This window comes from Choloepus didactylus, chromosome 20 (genome assembly GCF_015220235.1).
Source record: "Choloepus didactylus isolate mChoDid1 chromosome 20, mChoDid1.pri, whole genome shotgun sequence".
Classification (NCBI taxonomy): domain Eukaryota; kingdom Metazoa; phylum Chordata; class Mammalia; order Pilosa; family Megalonychidae; genus Choloepus; species Choloepus didactylus.
In genome coordinates, this window is record NC_051326.1 from 36,605,005 (window position 1) to 36,624,821 (window position 19,817).

Consider the following 19,817-nt stretch of genomic DNA (forward strand, 5'->3'; position numbering starts at 1 on the left):
CAACCAGGCCTAGGGGTACGGATAGGACGGTGACCTCAAACTAGGACTGCAGGAGAAGCCTGAAACCAGGATGGGGAAGAAACTAGAAGAGCTGGGAAGAGATTGCTGAAGGGTATTGGCCTGTGCTAAGCTTGGTTTGTCCCAGAGATTGAGTTTCTACAACTGGGAGCTGACCTCACCATCTTAGGTGGTTCCCTTGTTCTCTCCGGACTTTAGATTTTAACTTTGAAAAGCATGACAGGTAGACTAAGTGGTCTCTGAATATTCCCTCCAGTCAATCCTTTGATGGCTTACTTGGCATATTATGCATTCTGATGCTGGTCAATTACGGAATAGCTGCCATTACTTCTATTTGTCCCTCCCCACACTTCAGCCCAAGTAATGTGCCAGGAAATTTTCCGAGAAATGTCCTAGGTGCTTTGTGCGTGTGAATTCATGTGATCCCCCAAACAGGCCGTTGATTCAGTTGTCAGGAACCGGCCCAAGGTCCCAGGGCTGGTGAGGACCAGAGTTGAGACTCAGTCAGGTCTGTGTGACTCCAAAGCCAGTGCTCTTAACTCTCCGTTAGTTGGTCTTCCTTAACCACCCACTGTGTCCAGGGCATTCACCCGGGCTCTACAGCAAGGCAGGAGTAACTTGTCATTGAGGTGATGGTGAAACATGCACCGTGAAATCTTGCACAGCTTTCAGACATCTGCACAATAATCGAGTGGCAATCACGGGATAAAGACCCAGGATCTCAGAGTGGTGTCACTCACATGGGTACCATGTGTTGGGTGACTGGAAGGCATCTGGGAAAATCTATGACTAGGAAACTTCTATTCTGCTAGGAGGCCTCTGGCACAGTTTGCCTGAAGAAATGGCCTTCTAGAGAATGTCCCTTTTTTCCTGTGGGACAATTGCATGGCAGCCTTCTGTTTTGCCTTTCTTAAAGAACATCATCCCTGTCTGCTCAGTAAGTCAAGCCTTGTCATCATCTTTGCTTTCTCCGTTGTTCCCCACATCTGTTGACCTTACATCTGAAATGCTTTTAGGATCAGTCCACTCCCTCTGCCTTATAGTCTCCTGGCCCTGGAATTCTTACTAGTCAATTGGTATTTATTGTCTATGCTTGGTAAATCAGTCACAGTACTAAGACCTGAAAGCACAGAAATGAGGAAGATGGTATAGAGAAGGGTGTATAAACACATAATTTCTATACAAATCAGACTTTGAGGAGAATTATCACAGAAGTTCCAGCGTGCTTTGGAAGCTAGCTTATCCAGAGGCCAGAGAAGTCTTCTCAGAGTGGCTGGAGGGGCTTTCACGGGGTTCAGGGGAAAAGCCTGCCTGCTGGCTGAGGGTTTCGGGAAGGAAATGCAGCTGGGTGCAGGATGCGAGCCCCTCTCGTTGCTCTGACGATTCATATCCCCCCCAGCTGCGGGCGCGGGAGCGTCAAGATGACAGAGAGTCGGTTAGGTGCTCAGCCTGGGGGAAGTGAATTTGGCCCCTGAGGTAGAGCTGTGATGCAGCTTGCACTGCTTTTATTTAGGAAGCTTCATATTCATGGTTAATGTGCTGATCTGGGCATTAATGAGGTCACTGTGGCTTCCTGATATTTGAGGCTGCTAAACCTCCAGCAGGTTAAAATGCAGGAAGATTTTAGATAATTTTCTCATGATGGCTCTTGCTCCTCTCTGGGAAGAGCGAACCTCACAGCTCTCATAGGGATGTTAGGGCACCCCTATTTGTTTCTAGCAACAATAAATGGTAGCAGAAAGCCCGGCTGGGCCCCAACTTTGCAGGGGAATGGAATCTAATGCTGTCCCACCACTAACTGGTTGTGGCCCTGCATAAATCATTTCCTTCTGACTCTGCATGAGCTTATTCGTAGATGACATGAATCCAGAAAATCAGGGGCTCAGATCAATTTACACGTGGAAATTCATCGCTTGCATGAACCAGTCTCTCAATGAGCCCAGTGATGACCTAAACTTTGTAGGGTCTGATAGGAACCAGTTCGGGAGCTGGAAATGATGAGTGTGCTCTGATGCTCTTTTAAATAATTCAGCCTTGGGTTTTGTGGTTGTCTGGGTCTGGGGGACCTCTGACCCAGGCTGCCATGGCCAGGCTTGCCTTCTCTTAGCCTAATCATGAGGGAAGCCACAGAAGGAGCTGGAGCTGGTTAGAGGAGACTGACCGCAGCCATTTGGAAGAACAAGCAGATTTTCAAATTTTTCATTTGTCTCCTTGCTTTAAAACTATAATAATTATATAATACTAAAGGAAATTTTGGAAAAAAAAAACAAAACCAAGCCATCAACAATTCTACTGACCTCACATTTTTACATAAGAGCTATTAGTCTTTGTTATGATAATGCACAGTATTTCATTGCTGGAGTGATGGGCACATAGCACTTTGGATTCAGCTCCCCTTCCCTTTCTTCTTTCTAGTATGAAATGAGCATCTTTCCCATGGCTACATGGTCTTCAAAATGATCGTTTTAGAGACTGCATAATATTTCGTTGTGTTCGTTTTATTTAGCCGTTGCAACCGGACATTTAGTTTGCTTTCGATTTTTCACCATTACAGAGGGCTATGATTAACAACAAAATAACTTGCAGCTTGCAAAGTGGTTCTGAACTATGTCATACAGCTGGAGGCTCTTCTTTCCTAACACCACCAAGGAACGACAATTACACAGGAATATGAAATGATCACTTGGTGGGTGGAGTAGGGTGGACTTTGAATTGCCTTTTAAGTCATGGTGATAGTGGCCCTGAGTTTTTCATACTGTCTCATCTAGCTCCCTGGCAACCATATTTTGCTGGCCAAAGCTACTGATGTGGTCTTTGGCCACAGAATAGACCTTCCTCTCTGTGAAATGAAATGACTCAGAAGGAAACAAAATCCCATGGCCTTGGTTTCATTTGACCCATAGGCTAAACCAAGGGTTCTTTTTTCTTTTTAATTTCAGTTTTATTGAAATATATTCATATACCATACATCCACGGTGTACATCATATAGTTATGCATTCATCACCCCAATCAATTTTTGAACATTTTCCTTACTCCAAAAAGAATAAAAATAAGAATAAAAATAAAAGTAAAAAAGAATGCCCAAAGCATTCCATCCCCCCCAATCCCACCCTATTTTTCATTTAGTTTTGCTCCCATTTTTCTACTCATCTGTCTATACACTAAAGTGCATGTGAGCCACAAGGTTTTCACAATCAGTCACCCCATATAAGCTATATAGTTATACAATCGTCTTTAAGAATCAAGGATACTGAATTGCAGTTCAACAGTTTCAGGTATTTCCTTCTAGCTATTCTAATACGCTAAAAAGTTAACCTCTAGAATGACCTCTCAACTCGTTTGAAATCTCTCAGCCACCGAAGCTATATTTTGTTTCATTTAGCTTCCCCCTTTTGTTCCAGAAGTCTTGCTCAATCCCTCGATGCTGGGTCCAGGATCATCCCTGGGAGTCCTGTCCCACGTTGCCAGGGAGATTGACAACCCTGGGAGTTATGTCCCATGTAGGGGGGAGGGCAACTGAGTTCAACTGCCTCATTAAACCAGGGGTTCTTAAAAAAGAGGCCGAGGAATTGTGTAGGGCTTTACAGGGGGATCCTGAACTGGGTGCAAGATTTGGCAAATATGTATGTGAGCATATTTCCTGGGGATAGCACCTGTAATTTCATCAGATTCTCAAAGGAGACTGTGACCCCAAAAATGTAAAAAAATAACTTGTCTAGCATGCTCTTTCCTTCCCTCCTTTTTTCCCTCCTGTATTCTGGGGTTGAAATGAAAGAATGTTAAATCCAGTAATGGTATGGGGAACAAATTGTCCCTATTCTGAGGATGAGAAAGGCAAAGCTGCAGAGACTATAGTGAGTGTATGGGAAAGCTAGGATGTGAACCCAAGTCGGGATCATGGCAAAGTCTGGGTGCCCATCCACTGAAGTGCCTCATGGTAAAAGGGTTGCTCCTATATTTTCTTCTTAAACCAAAGCTGATTGCTAATGTGTTACAAGTAGATTTTGCTATGATTATGGCCATCTGTAGTTCTTAACAAATGGAAATGTTTTGGTATTTTTTTAATGGATTTCACACTAGGGAGTCAGGCTGACAGACACATTTGGGATGGTTTCATTGTTCTTTCTTACTACGAGTATTAGTAACCGTAGGAGGTAAACTGCATTTGTCCAAATACTTAAGGCTTAAGGAGCCAAAGAAACTTAAAAATTCAGGAGATTTCAGCCTATTGATTTTCTGAATACAGTTGGGCCTTTCTCTTCAAGCAGATGCTTTTGTTAACAACAAAATATGTGGCACCAGTGAGTGACTTTGACTTCCTAAATGTGTTTGATTTCCTTTCTCTCTTAGTAATCCTGTTCTGAATCTCACTAAACTCAAAAGTGAGCATCCCTGGAAGCAAAGAGAATGGGGCATGATTCAATTTCATTTCTCTTGGCTTCCTCTGTGAATATCTACTATGTTAACCACTTATTATTATTACTGAAAATTGACAGCTGCTACAGGGGAAAGATTTCCTGAAATAGAGGAAACAATCATGCAATAAAAGAGAGCAAATTATATTTTCATGTGGGCATCTCAGATGTATTGCTACATTAGACGTCAGATCAATAAGCCTCATTACCTGAAAGTATTGGTTAATGGTAAACCAGTATATAAAAGAACAGCTTTTTTGGTTTGACTGATAATATCTTTCTCCCATTGTCCTGGTAAATTAAACTCTTTACTCTTTATGGCAATAGGATGTGTGGGGATGTGTTTTTCTTATGTTTGTGCCTGCCATGATTAATTGATTGATCCATTCATTCATTCTTTCAAAGAAGAGAAAGATTTACTGTATAACTACTATTTTCCAAGTACTGAGGTGGGCTCTGAAAGTTGAAAGAAGAAAAAAAGAAAAATAGCTCTTACCCTTGAGGAGCTCACAGTCTGGTTTAGAAGGCAGACATTAGACAGCAAGACCAATACACTGCGATTTCTGCAATGCTGGGGGTCTGTAAGAAGGACGGTGGGCACAGAGGATGGAGTGACTTCAATGGGTGCTGGGTGCTGGGAAGGGCTCCCCAGAGTTGATAATTCATGGTCTGAGTCTTCAAAGGAGACTAGGAATTCATCAGGCAGACCCAGGAAGGACACCAAAGAATATAATGTTGAATTTTGGCTGTTTTCCAGAATTTATCATTTCTTAACATGGTCTAATCAGTATCATCATTAGCATGTAAAAATTCCTGCTCAAACCCTGCACTGAAATCACTCTGACAACACGCCAGTTCTCTGGCATGTTTGTGGGTGGTTTCAAAGACAAAGGGTTCTAAATTTTTAGATTTTATGACTTTGGTCTCAACAGAAATTTTTATATGGGACTTCATAATTTACAAATTACTTTTGCATATATTATTTAATTTAATCCTTTAAGGCAAGCAGAAAATAGATTTCTATCCCTATTTTATAGATAAAACAAGTAAAACTCAAAGAGCTTTAAAAATCTGCCAAAATCCCATAGGCTTCTAAATTGGTAAATGTAATTATTTCTTGATGACTCCAGCATCACCACTATAATATGTAATTGTGCCATGCTAGAATAACAACGATTAACATTTATTGAGTGCTTACTAGGTGCCAGGCACTATTCTAAATACTTTGTATACTTTAGCTTATTGATGGCAAAATTATTCAGGAACTTGCTTTCATAAAAGCTTTTTTGGCTTTTTTTTTTTTTTTTTTTTTGACTTTGCCTTATCTTATAGTAAATTGAGTCCAGATTATTCACTTTGAAGGACTTCTGGGCAATATAACATGATTGTCTTTCTAAAAAAGTAATTATTCAGCAGAGGCTGAAGCAAGGTTCTCTTGAAATTATTTTTGCCCCTGAGACAATCCTTACTTTCACTGTTTTACCATTCTACCTGATCTCTCTCCTCTGCCCGGCCTCCTGGATCAGGCCTCTGGCAATGAACTCAGCGGCACACACCTAGATCCAGGGCTCCTCCTTCATGCATCGGACACTGGGTCTCTCTGAGGCTGGGTGAACACACACTGTGGTTGGCTTTGGAACTGAGACCTCCCAGATCTTAAAGTGGGTTTCAACAGATGCGGAGGTGGGGATGACAGAGCAACGGAAGGAAGATGAGATGGACTGGAATGAAGATAGAGGTGATTCATGCAGAGGGAGCGTTGAGAGGGGAAGGGAAACCAGACAATCATCCCTAATGGGAAATCTCTCCATGCCATCACCCTGGGCTCCTTTGGGACACTAGAATACAGGAGTTGGACCATCAACGTGCTCCATCTTCATTTTGGCAGCTCTGAGCAGAGTCCAAGTTATCACCTAGACATTGTTGTCCCTCAGCACCTCCCTAGATCTGCAGGAGAATCAGGGACCCACTGAATGTAGGGCTGGAGAGAGCTGGGAGATCATCCATCCAAAGCCTTCATTGTACAGACGAGGGGACAGAAGCAGATCAGTACTGAATTGATCACCAATGATTCAGTGAGGCCCTTCAGGCACTACAAGATCTTAAAGTAACTTCCAAATACAGTCAGGATGGGCTTGGAATGGGTTGGGGGCATTTATTCAAGCAAAGTCAGTTGCATATGGTATATGGACACTCTTATGAACAAGGCTTTTTATAACCAGAGCAGCCTACTACCTGGCCAAGCTGCACTATGCCTTGAAAAGCATTCAACTCATTGGCCTGCCTTTGTGAACAAAGCACGTGATTGGAATTTTTTATGGGTCACAGTAGGTATGGTATTTTAATCATCTTGACCTGGATAAAACCTGTAATGACCTAGGATCTGCTGAGATGTCTACCTTTTCTAAACTGCTGGTACAATGGGCCATTTTATTTTAGTTGCTCAGGAAATAACTCCAGGGAAATCCTGATTTTTTAGTGAATAGAGTCTGGGCAAATTCTCTTTCCTTGATCACCATGAGCACTCGGCCAACTGCTGAATCAAATGGTCATTCCAATTCAGCATAAAAGCACAACTAATAAAATAGGGTTTGGTCTTCTATGAGGTGATGCCATCCACTGCTCAGCCATTAACCAGTTAAATTTGAGAAAACTCAGCTGTCCCTTTAAGAAGGACGCCTTTAGGTCTTAGTCTCAGTCAAATGGCATATCATAAGCAGAGCACTTAACATGGGAGGAAGAGTGTCTGGGAAGCAAAGGCAGAACCACCACAATGCCCTCCTTTAGGATGCCTGAGACCACATAGGAAACCCCAGGTTGCCAAGCCTTATAAGGCCGCCAGAATTGAGGGCCCTTCCAGAGCACTGAGTTTCCCTGGGGAAGCGGCCCTGGCTGCAGGCAGCTGCCCTCATGGGCCTTCTCACCCACCCACCCCCTGTGACTGTCCCCTCTTCCCCTTTCTGGGCCGTTTGAGATCCCCACTGGGTGGATCACTGTCTCCTGGTGGGTTTGCCCACGGGGGCTGCAGGTTGGCTGAGGAATGCCCCTGCGCAGCAGGGATGACCTGGGGTATGAGGGGTTTCTGCTTCAACCCTGGCTGTGCATCAGAATCCCCTGGGAGGAGGACAGTTAAAAAATACAGATTCCCGGCCCTGCCTTGGCCTTTTGGTATCATCCAGGGAACCCAGGAAGCTGTTAGACTCCCAGATCATTTCTAATTCCACCAGCCAGCAACCTCCACCCACACAGAAATTGGGAGCCACAGACCTCAGCCCCCTTTCTGTTCCTGGCCAGTTCCCATTCCAGGGACATGCACACGTGGTCTCCGCCTCCTCTGGAGCCCCCTCCTCTGCCTTCCCTCTCCATTATGCACTGGGAATCCTTCCCTGATGCATCCCAAATACAAATGCCCACAGTTGATGGTGTGTTTATAACTCCCTGCTGCACGGGTCTGTATGTGTTGATTTATTTGCCAGGAGGCCTCACGAGATGGCAAGCTGTCTGATGAGGGAGAGAGGGCCCCCCTGTGAGCCGCCGGGTGGAGGGGGCTGCCTGCAGGGTGAAGATGGGAGACAGTGGCACCAGACAGGGCTGGGTTTGGGTCCTGCCTGACTCCTTACCTGGCCAGGGACCTGGGGCAAACTTTACCTCTGTCATCTACACCTTCTTATTTGAAAAGTGGGGCCATCAACCCTGCCTTCCCAGGTGGTTGTGCCGTTTAAATGAGAGCGGAAATAGTGCCACGAGGCCCCGGCTTCTCCCCCTCGCCCCTGGGGCTGGGCTGAGGCGCCTGGAGCACTTCCCTCTTTTTTACTTCTGTGCTTTCTGTCACCCTGATCTGGGTATCTGTCGTTATTTTCTCTCCTCCCTAACATTTTGTTTGGCTTTATTCTTTTTCTAACTTCTTAAGCTGGTCACTTACCTGCTTAATTTTCAACCTTTTGTCTTTTCTAATATCTGTAGAGGCATTTAAAATACACCTTTAACTTAAAAGTGCCACTTTAGCTTTGACACTTCTTTCTACATCGTATTATACATAGTTTTGTTGTAAATGCCATGTGGTTGGCAGAATATAAACTCCTTGAGGTGCTTTACTCACCACGTTTTCTTTAGGGCAGTGTTTTTCAAATTGGGAGCCCCGACATTTTAGTTGTTTATAAAATGTATTTAGTGGGTCATGGCACTTTTAAAAGTGAAATAGAATAGGATAGAAAATACCCATTGCTTCAGGTAAGAGTAAGAAATGTTTCATGAACCTTTTGTTTTATTGGCACCCACATGCCAATAACGTGTGTGCATATGAGCACGTGGGTATGTTCTATCTTGCAGATGTACAAGGTGTTCCTTACCGATGGCCACAGTGAAAAAGAAAAAAAGTTTGACACACGCTGCCGTGAACCACCCTAGACCACGCGGCTCGGGGAGATGCTCCCAGCCTCTGAGGTTCATGGGTCCCCTCCCTTCCCCTGTGGTGCACCGCGCAGAGCGGCTGCTGTTGCTTTATCATTACTTGCCGAGGATGCTCCTGATCTATTCTGGAAACATTCACCAATCATCCATTGAGTGAAAGATAACCAGCAGGTATTACACATTCACCATCTTCTCCCATTTTCCCAAAAACCAAAACCAGAAAACCCCGTGGATGTGGAGGAGAAGGGAAAATAGCAATTATATACTCAGTAACTTTGGAAGGATGGAAGGAAGGAGGCAAGCAAGAAAAGAAGGAAGGCAAGTGAGAGGGGGCAGATAGATGTGGTGTAGATTTCTAAAAGACTTGCAGATTGCTTATTTATAAACCCTCCCTGATTCCATGAGGCTAAGAGGCTCACTGGAGGCCTTACCAAGCCTTGAACTTGGATCTGGAGATCACAGGCCTATTCTGCAAAACCAACAGGGAAGAGGATGCCGTTCTGGGCCTTCATGAGACTAGTGCTTGAAGTGGGGCAGAAGCTTGGTTTCGACCATTTAAAGTTTGAGATGTTTCCTAGAAACCTAAGTGCCAGTGTCAGCGGAGACATTGTCAGCTAGTTTTCTGAACTCTACCAGCCCTTTCTCTGGCCCTTGTGAGAGTCAGGGACCTCCCTCCCACCAAGCACACCTGGAGCCTCCAGATGCCTCTAGGCTCATGCCCTCCTCCTCCTCACCTGCCTTTCTGAGTGGTACCTGAGTGAGAGCCTTCCTCAGGTGTGCAGATGGGAACAGGAACACGTGGGAGCAGGAGACAGCCACGCGGCCCATGACAAGGCAGGAAGCTGCTTCAGCTCCCGAGGATCGTGCTCCTTTTCCAGCCAGGCCAGAAGGCTTGGAGGCTGCTGGAAGCAGTGAGCCAGCTGTCAGTGGGCCTGCCCGCCTGTGGTGCAGCCCCTGGTTCTGTGGTCTGAGCTCCTGGCCCTGTTACATGGTGGAAGCCTAGTCTCTACGAACCCAAGAGTTTGAACCCGAATCAAAGGGCATCTCTCAGACCTCAGATTGACTCCTCTAAAGCCACAGAAGTACATTTTCCCCTGTAGCATCAACTGCACCTCAGCCCTGTGCCATTGAGGCAAGAGGGTTGGAGCTTCAGAAACAATTAGAAAAATATATGGGCAAGGACTTGCTTGGTTGGACTGATTTGTTATTAAGTGCAATGGATCCCAGCCTCTCAGAACTCACTTTACAGAAGAGGAAACCAAAGCGGGGAGAGGATGAGAGAATGCTCAGGGCACATAGCCTGTTCATGGTTGAATCAGGACTAGAACCCAGTTCTCCCGATTTCCAGATGAGCTGTCTGCCCCCGCCACCCTTGGGCTTCACACCGAGACTGGAGACTCTGTATCCACAAGGTACAGACTGACTTTCAAGTCCAGGCTTCAGCTAAGGTGAGACAACAGCTGATTGCTCTTTAGGCAGTGGGCAGACCAGATTGAATATTCACTTCTGTGTGAAGTACACTCGATTTTTTAAAAACTTGCCTGTCAAACCTGCTGGATTCTGGGTTCCAATACTGAACACAGATATCCCATAGCAGGGGACGAAGCAGCAGAAGATTCTAATTCTTCAGGAGGGTTGAAGGCTACGTCTTGCCCCTCCACAAGACAGCCCCTCCCATATTTGAAGACCACTGTCACACTGTCCTTGACATCTCACCATTTCCATCCCCGTCCTTGCATTTCCACTGACAACACTCTTGTTCTAGCCACAGTCACCTCTCACCTCATCTACTGCAGTAACCTCATAACTCGTCTCCCTGCTTCCAGGCTCGTACCCTGCGAGCTCGTCTCTGCACAGCAGCCAGAGAGCTCTTTTTAAAAGGTAAGTCTGCCCCTGCTTAAACCATCCAAAGGTTTAACACAGCATTTTGAAAGAAAGCCAAACTCCTTTCCCTGAGGATCTCTTTATCCTCCCCTCCTCCCGCCCTCCCGGGCACACTGTGCTCCAGACACGCGGAAACATGCCCGGGGCAATCTGTCTTGCTGTTCCCTCTGCCCTTCCAGAACTTGGAAAAGCTGCCTCTTTCTTGTGGTTCAGATCTCAGTTCAACTATCCCCCCAGGAGAGGTCTTTCCTCCTCTCCTGAATAACCTTATGCCTCTGCAGTTATTTGATCCCATCATCCTGCCTTATTTTCTTCACAGCACTTACCGCTATTGAAAATTGTCTTTCATTTATTTTTCTTGTTTACCGTCCATCCCTCCCTTCAGTCCCCTGCACCGCGTGAATGAGAATGTGTGCTCCTTGGAGCAGGAACCTGGAGGGTCTGGTGTATATGTGTATATCATGTATTTATATATATATGTTTGTGTGTGGATATATACACTGTAGAAGAAAAAATTTTAATCGTGCTTATAATAAGTTTGGAGGACATGAAAAGGTTTAGGATATAGTTTTAAGTGATAAGAGGAATACAAAGTGCATGGCCAGCATAATAATTGTTAATATTATTTAGAGGCTCAATGCCCAGGCACCATGACAGGCACTTTACTCATATTTCCTAATTCTTGCAACAACCCTGTGAGGTAATTATTATTATCTTAATTTTACCAACCGGGAAGGTGAGACTTAAAGAAATTAAGGAAGTTGACAAAGGCAGTACAGTTTATAAATTGTAAATCAAGATTTGAATCCATGGCTGTCTTACTCAAAAGACTCCATTTTAAACCATATTTCCTACTGGTATGAGCTTTGTAAGAAATTTATAAACATGTATATTGCCCCCCTAAAAGACTAACAAGAAATGATATTTTTTCTTTATATTTTCCTATATTTAATTCTTATTATAATCAGCACAGATTACTTTTATATAAAGTTTAAAATTTGATTAAAAATAAATTGTCCCCCTCCACAAAATATTATAGAGAAATTTGACTTACCTATATAAAAGCAAAAGTACTTTAAAAAAAAAAAAAGCATTATGTGTCTAACGTGATAATTATGTTATGACTGAGTAGAGTTACTTCCATGACGAAAGGAGAATTTAACGTTAAGAAACATATTAGTGCAATTTATTACATCAGTAAGTCAAAATAGAAAAGTAATTGTTGGCTGTCCTGATAGGTATTTTAGAAGACCTTCAATAGAATTCAGCTACATTCCTGTAAGAGCTCCTTGTAATCTAGAGAAAAAGGAAACTTCCTAGATATCTATTTCAAGCCAACAGCCAAATTCAGGATTTTTACCTTTGTTTTGGAAATTCTAGCCAAACAGAGTAATACAATATCTACATAAAGAACAGGCATAACATGATCTATTTGCCTTCCTGGGAATTCTAAGACAAGTAACTGAAAAACTACTAGAACTAATAAGAGAATTCAACTAAGATGGACACTGACAAAATTAACATACAAAAATCTATAGCTTTCGTTTTCCAGTAGTAACATTAGCAATACCAATTCTCTGAAAATAACCTGTGAATTTAAATGCAATACCAATCAAAATAAATGCAAGATTTTTTAACTTGTCAAAACTATTCTTAAGGCATATTACAAAAATGAATGAGAAAGAATAGTGAAGAAAGGTTTGAAGAGAAGAAATTACACTGTATCATTAAATGGGAACAATTCGTATGTGTGGTTGTGTGCAGGAACAAATAGAGAGTCCAGAAACAGCCCACGACTATGTGGGAATTTAGTAAGTGATAATGGAGGCCTTTCAAATCACTGGAGAAAGATGGGTTATTTTTTGTTAATTGTGTATTGTATAATATTGGATTTTGATTTTATAAATATTTATTGAAGAGCTACTATTTTTCGGATGCTAACTATTCTCTGTCTCTAATGTGTCAATGAATGAAATGGTGAGGGACTCAATATTTGGGAACTTACATTATAGTGGGGTGAGGTAGACATAACAGACACAGTCAACTTTATAAGTAAATAAATTCTGTAATGTCTTAGAAGATGTTAAGCACCATGCAAAAGGGAAAAGCAGAGCAGGGTAAGGGGGACAACCTGGGAGAAATGGAGTTGCAATTTAAATAGGGTGCTCAGGGGAGGCCTCATGGAAAAAGTCACATTTGAGCAAAGACTGGAAAGAGGCAGATGGTAAGGCCGATGGACACACTTGGGAGAAGGGCAGTTCCGGGCGAGGGAAGAGCCAACGGGAGGGCTCTAAGGCAGGAGCACCCCTGGGCTGCGTGGGGAACAGCACCGAGGCCAGTGTGGCCACAGCGGAGTGGACAAGGGAGCTGGCAGTAGGAGAGGAGGTCAAAGAAGTCAAAGGTGGGCCAGAGCTTGGGAGGCCTGGGCAGCCATTGTGAGGACTGTGGCTTTTGCTCTGAGCAAAATGGGAGTCACCATGGGGTTTGGAGCAGAGGAAGGATGTGACCTGATTTACAGTTTTAAGGGATCATGATGGTTCTTGAGGAGCAGTGGGATAAAGGTAGAAGACGGGAGACTGATTAGAGGCTTTTCTAGTGGAGAGGTAGAAGTGATGACAGTGCAGACCCAGGTGGGCACAGTGGAGGTTGTGAGACGTACTCAGCTGCTGGACTTAGTTGGAAGGTACTGCCAGCAGGATCTCCAGGCAGTCAGGATGTGGAGTGTGAGTGCAGGAGAGTCAGGCAGGGCTCCAACGGTTCTGGACTGAGCAACTGTAGGATAGAGGAAGACTGCTAATGGAGTAAGCTTGAGAGGGGAGACCAGGAATTCAGTCTGGGACGTTGTTGGGTTTCAGTTGTCTATTAAATATCCAAGGAGACGGGCTGAATAATCTGCTGTGTGTGAGACTGGTACTCAGAGCAGAGGTATGTACACATTGAGAAACTGAGAGTTGTCTGCACACAGATGGTATTTAAGCCATGAGACTGGATAAAATTACCAGGCGATTGTGGGTGGAGAAGTCAGGGGAACCAAGAACCAAGTGCTGGGTACTCTAATATTTAAAGCGGGCCAAGGGGGAGGAACAGCATACAAAAGCATGTATGTAATATATACGTAAGGAAAACAGAGTAACAAAGTGAACACGGATGGACTCATGAACCAACTTAAGAAGTTAAATGTCACTGTAGTGGTTTGGCTGCTCTGTCCTCCAGAAGAACATGTTCTTCAACTTAATCCATTCTGTAGGTGTGGACCCATTGGAAATAAGATCTCTTTAAGATGTTGCCTCAGTTAAGGTGGGGCCCAAATAGATCAGGTTGGCTTTAATCTGCATTACTGGAGTCCTTTATAAGCAGAGCAAAAGTCAGACAGGGAGAAAAAAAAAAAAAAAAAAAAGGCCAGAGGGAAAGGCCAGAAGCTAAAAGTCAACAGAACCTGGCAGAGAAAGGAGAAGCCAGGAGAGGCCACCATGTGCGTTGCCACGTGACAGAAAAGCCAAGGACCAAGGATGACTGGCAGCCAGTCCCAGAATGCCACAGTCTTCTGGAAGAAAGCATCACCTTGAGGACATCTTGATTTCTGACTTCTAACCTCAAAACAGTAAGCTAATGAAATCCCATGGTGTAAGCCTATCCATTGCATTGGTAATTGCATGGTATTTGCTTTGGCAGCCAGGAAACGAAAACAATTACCATATATACCATATACCTATGTCTCAAAAACTTTGTTGTATCACATATATATAAACAATATGTTGTTTAGTTTTGTTTGATTTTGAGCTTAATTAACATGTTAATCCATATGTAGTCTTCTTGGAGTTTTTTCACTCAGTATTTTATTTCCAGATTTTTTTTTTATTATTAACAATGCTGCTATATGATGATTCTTTTACGTGAGTCATAGGGCACTTGCCTCCTATATACCTAATAGGAGAATTACTGTGTTTCAGAGTATGGAAGTATTCATATCCCTTCATTTTCCAAAGTGAATTTGTATCCATTTACACTTCCTCCAGTGTATAATTTGTTGCAAATCTTAGCTAATACTGTTGTTGGATTTCTTAATTCTATAGCCAATTTAGTGGCTATAGAATGGTATCTTATTTGATCTTAATTGTATTTCTCAGATTACTAATGAAGTTGAGCATATTGGCATGTTTTATCAACATTGGTGTTTCCTCTTCTGTGAAATGAGTATTAATGACTTTTGCCCATTTTTTTATTGGGTTGTTTATCTTTTTCTTTTCAAGTTGTAAGAGTGCTTTTATATAGCGCAGATAGTAATTATTTGTTGGAAATACCTTCTCCAAGAGTGTAGCTTGTGTTTTTACTTTCTGTGGTGTCTTTTGATGAACAGAAAAGTTTAATGTTAATGTAAGTAAATTTATCAGGATTTTATGGTTTGCATCTTGTGTTGTATATATGTGTACATATGTTCTATATATGTATCAGGTTCAAAAGATATTCTTCTATCTTTAAATCTTTAATGAATTTCAAATAGATAGTTTAAGATGTCTGTGAGGTAAGGATTTTCTATATGGAAAACCACAGTCCCAGCGTCATTTGTTGACTGGATCATCATTTCCCTGATGATCCTTCTCTCCTGACATTTATCATATTTCCATGAGTGTGCAGGTCTGTTGGGGGCCCTCTAATCTGATTCCTTGGTCGAATTGTATATTCCTTTGCCAATACCACTCTTAAGTACTACAGCTTTTAGTGTATTTTGATATATGTAGAGGACGCCTCTCTGTTTTATTCTTTTTCTTCAGAGATATCTTTACTGTTCTTGGGTCTTTCTTTGCTCATCCATAAAACCTCAGAACTAGCTTGTAAATTTCCTTAAAAACACCTGTTGGAATTTGACTGAAAATAACATTCAATTTTTGAATTTTGGTAGGAGAATGTACAACTTGGTGGTATTAGGTTTTCCTAGTCATAATCAATGTATATATCTCCTTTTATCTAGAAGCTTTTTAAATATCTTTCAATAAATTTATATATCTCCATACAAATTTGCATACCTTTTGTTAATTTATTTCTAGGAAAATTATATTTCTGGTCTATATTTAAAATGAATACTTTTATAAAAAGCTACATTTCTGTGTGGTCAAAGGATATGAATAGGTAATACACAGAGGAAGAAACCCATATAACCAATAAGCATCACAAAAGTAATTAAGGAAAAACAAATTAAAACAAAAAAGAGTCCATTTACCATCCATCAGATTAGTAAAAATTAATGCCTTAAATCATTTTTTTAAAACTTTATTTTTGTTTTGGTAAGAATATGTGGGAGATGAGTACTCTCAGGTATTGCTGGTGGAAGTGTAAATTGGTAAAAATCATTCTGGAGACCATTTTGGCAATCTGTGGTAAGGCTGAAGGAGCACATCCTACTGTCCTGTAAGTCCACAAAGTAAATTAAAGTAATGTTGTTCTGAGAAACTGTCACATACGTACCCAAGGAGACATATAATAGGAGGTTCATCACAGTGCTATTTGTCATTAGGAAAAAGTGGAGACAATGTTGCTTAGTAGAAAATGGATGAATAAAACAAGGCATATTCATTTAATGGAACAGGATAAAGCAAAAAAAAAAAAAAAGAAAAATTTGGGATATAGGTATCAAAATGAAGAAGTCTCAAAGACACAATATTGGGTGGAAAAAAAGTAAGTTGCAAAAGGTTGCAAACATTATGAAGCCATTTTTGTAAATGTTTAAAACATACAAAACTGTATATATTGCTTATGGCTGCTTATATATATATGTCATAGAAGTACAAAAACATACACAGCAATAACACTTGCTAACTTTGAGATAACGGTTACTTTTGGAGAGAGAGGAGAAAATAATAAGGGATCAAGCTTTAGTTGTATCTGTGACATAAAAAGAGAGGGGAGAGGAGAGAAAGAGAAATGAAGCACATGTAACAAAATATTAATATCTGTTTGATATTGGTGCTGTTTACATTAATTTTGTGCTTTTTGTACATTTAAAATATTCATAGTTAATAATGAACATGTTTTTAAAAAGTTGTATATTTCTATAATCTTGGGAGTAGGGAAGATATTTGTGTAAACACCAAAAGCAAAGATTGATAAGAAAGATTAATAAATTGACTAGATAAAATATAAACTTTTATACATAATAAACACTATAGGCAGAGTTAAAAAGCAAAAGATAAATTGAGAAAACTATTTACAACATATATGACAGATTTACATGTAAATTAAATATATTTATCACATAGTTTTATACATCATTAAGAAAATGATAAACACCTCAATGTAAAAATGAGCCAAAGACATGTTCAATCAAATCATAGCAAGAGAAATACAAATGGTTAATAAGTACATGAGAAATATTAATAGAAAGAAAAATAAATTAAATGGTGGGGTTTATCATTTTTCATTTATCAGATTGACAAAGATTTCTTTTTTTAATTTGATAAAAGCCATTGGGGTGGAGCTGGGCAATGAGCCTTCTTTATCGTGGTGAGAATGTAAATCAGGTTACCTTCGCAGAAGTTGATTTAGCAATACAGACCAGAATCATTTAAAACGTGCATATTTTTATGGAGGCTTTGACTTGTAGAACTGGGAGAATGGGTAAAGAGTTGGCAAAGGCTATATAGCTTGTTGGAAAACAGCTTGAGATGCAATGGGAAATCCAGATGGACAGAAAATCTAGGCCAGAATCATTTGTATCCTATCTCTAACTCAAACTTGATCCTGTGGATCCCCTGTGTTTCACTTGCATCAGGAATTCGTCTCTGCCTGTTTATTTATGTGATTCAGCCATGTGGAAAAACCCTACTGTCTCTTCTCCTTTTTCTCAAAGTCCTATTTTTCCTTCAAGGACCTGCTCACATCCCATATCATCCAACATACATTCCCAGTTCTGCCCAGTTGCATGCTTTTCTCTCTGATGTGGACTATTTTTCTTTTTCCAGAAAACAGAAGCATGTATTACGGTGTCTTAGTTTGCCAGTCCTGCTCTGACAAATACCACAGGCTGCTTGGCTTAAACAACAGAAATTGATTGTCTCACAGTTCGGGAGGCTAGAATTCCAAACTCCAGGTGTTAGCAGGATGACTCTTGGCCCACGTCTGTGGTTTTCTGGTGGTTGCTTGCCAGCTGTCCATAACTCAGTCTCAGTCTTCGTCACCTGGCCATGGCCATCTCTCTCTCTCTGTCTCCTCCTACTGTGTCCAAACTCTTCTGCTTATAATGGCTCCATCATGTTGGATCCAGGCTCATGCTGTTCATTGTAGCCTCTCCTTAACTGATGACATCTTCAGTGACCCCGTTTACAAATGGGGTCCACACCCAAAGGTCTGGGGGTTAAGACTTGAAAGTGCTTTTTGGAAAGCAGGGATAATTTTCTTATTATATTTGCTATCCCTAGACTGTTTTGCACCAAAGACGCACACTGTATATGCTTGTCAAATGTATTATCTTAAAGGTGGTTAGAAAAATAAAACTAGGGATTATGTAAAAGTTCAGCAATGTAGACACATTTAAACATATCTGTGTGCATGTATAATATTAGATATATTAGAATAAAAATGAGCATATATCTTTAAATATTGGACATGCAGCTAAATATATATTTTACAAGGATGTTTATTTCAGGTTTGTTTATAATCATCAAAGGTTAAAAATAACTTATTTGACCAATAGTGGTTAAATGAACTAATGGTAAATCTGTACAATGCAGGCTGTGCAGTTAATATTGCTTTCAAAATTGCATTTACTTATATACAGTTTACTGCTCACTGAAATAAGCAAGTTATAATACAATATAAAGAGTAGGCCCCATTTTTAAAAGTGTATATGTATATATAAAAATTCTGGAAACACATATACTAAAATATTCATAGTAGTTTTCCATGAATGTTAATACTGTGAGTGATTTCTATTTTTTTCTTTGCATAGATCTAAATGATCTGATTTTCTATCCATCTGTATTATTTGTTCAACAACAAAAAAATTAGGTTAAAAAAATAAAAGATAACTTTTTAATAAATTAATTTAGAAAAGATAAAAAGAATAATAACCTATGTTAGAGAAAGTGCAGGGAAATATGTACTCATATCCTGCTGCATGAAATTTCGGAAGGACAATTTGACAAAATGTATCAGAAGCTTTCAAAATGTAATGCTCTTTCGCCTAGCAATTCCACTTCTAGGATTTTAACCTCAGTAGAAATTAATCAAGGACATGGGCAAGGATAATGTACCTGAGCAAAGGAAATCTTTGCAGCTTTGTTTGTGACATTGAAACATTGGAAACAACATGGATATGTAACAAAAGGAATGGATAAAACAAGTGTGGAACAGTCTTAAGATAGGATGCTCTGCAGTCTTAAACGTGATTCTACAGACAAAACAAGTAATGCCTGGAAAAGATGACCATGATAGACTTTTTTAAAAGCAGGTCACAAAACAGGATGTGGATAATGATCTCATTTTTGCTTTTTTTTTTTTTTTTAAATGGTAATGGAAAGATACATACCAGAATGTAAATAGTGGTTAACTCTGGATGGTGTGGTAGGTAATTTTTATCTTCCTTTCTATTTTCTGAATTTCCTATAATAAAAGCAAATTGCTTGAGGAAGGAGGAAAGTATATTTAATGTGATTCATAAGTGGAGGCTCAGTTCTCCAAGCAGGGACTGAACACCTAAAGGCTCGGTTTTTGTCTGGTACCTCTGCTTTTCTCTAACATTGCTCAGGGGGACACTGCCCTAATTTTTTTTAGGTAATTGCCTGTTTTTTTCCTTCTAACTTCACATTTTATAAAGTCATTAAGCAATATAAACTTATTATTTTTTGTTTGATTCAACCCATACACAGATAAGTAAAGCAAGAAGTTAATGTCCTCCAATCCCTTTGCCTGCAAATTCCACACCCCAGAGAGGGACAGTGTAAGTCTGATTACACCAAAGGCTTCCAGACATTTTCTTTTCATATGCAAATATATTTGCACACTCCCTTTTCTTTTATACAATCAGGAGGAACTATTTTACAACACATTCTGCAGTTTACTCATTCAGTTGACAATAATACATTATGGGTATTTTC

At 40.9% G+C, this 19,817-nt stretch overlaps 1 protein-coding gene across 3 annotated transcripts in view; it reads left to right on the forward strand.

The window, feature by feature from the left end:
* BLK (BLK proto-oncogene, Src family tyrosine kinase) overlaps nucleotides 1-19,817 on the forward strand; it is a 77,070-nt gene that overhangs the window by 10,989 nt on the left and 46,264 nt on the right. Inside the window, exons 2-3 of one of the 3 annotated variants that reach the window (XM_037812720.1) lie at nucleotides 8,764-10,292; nucleotides 10,671-10,725. The exons of 1 other annotated variant lie outside the window; for it this stretch is intronic. The gene's annotated coding sequence lies outside the window, so the exon portion shown is untranslated. Of the gene's footprint in view, nucleotides 1-8,763; nucleotides 10,293-10,670; nucleotides 10,726-14,305; nucleotides 14,330-19,817 lie in introns of those variants that run through there. One more of the 3 variants, XM_037812721.1, reaches the window with a different exon arrangement.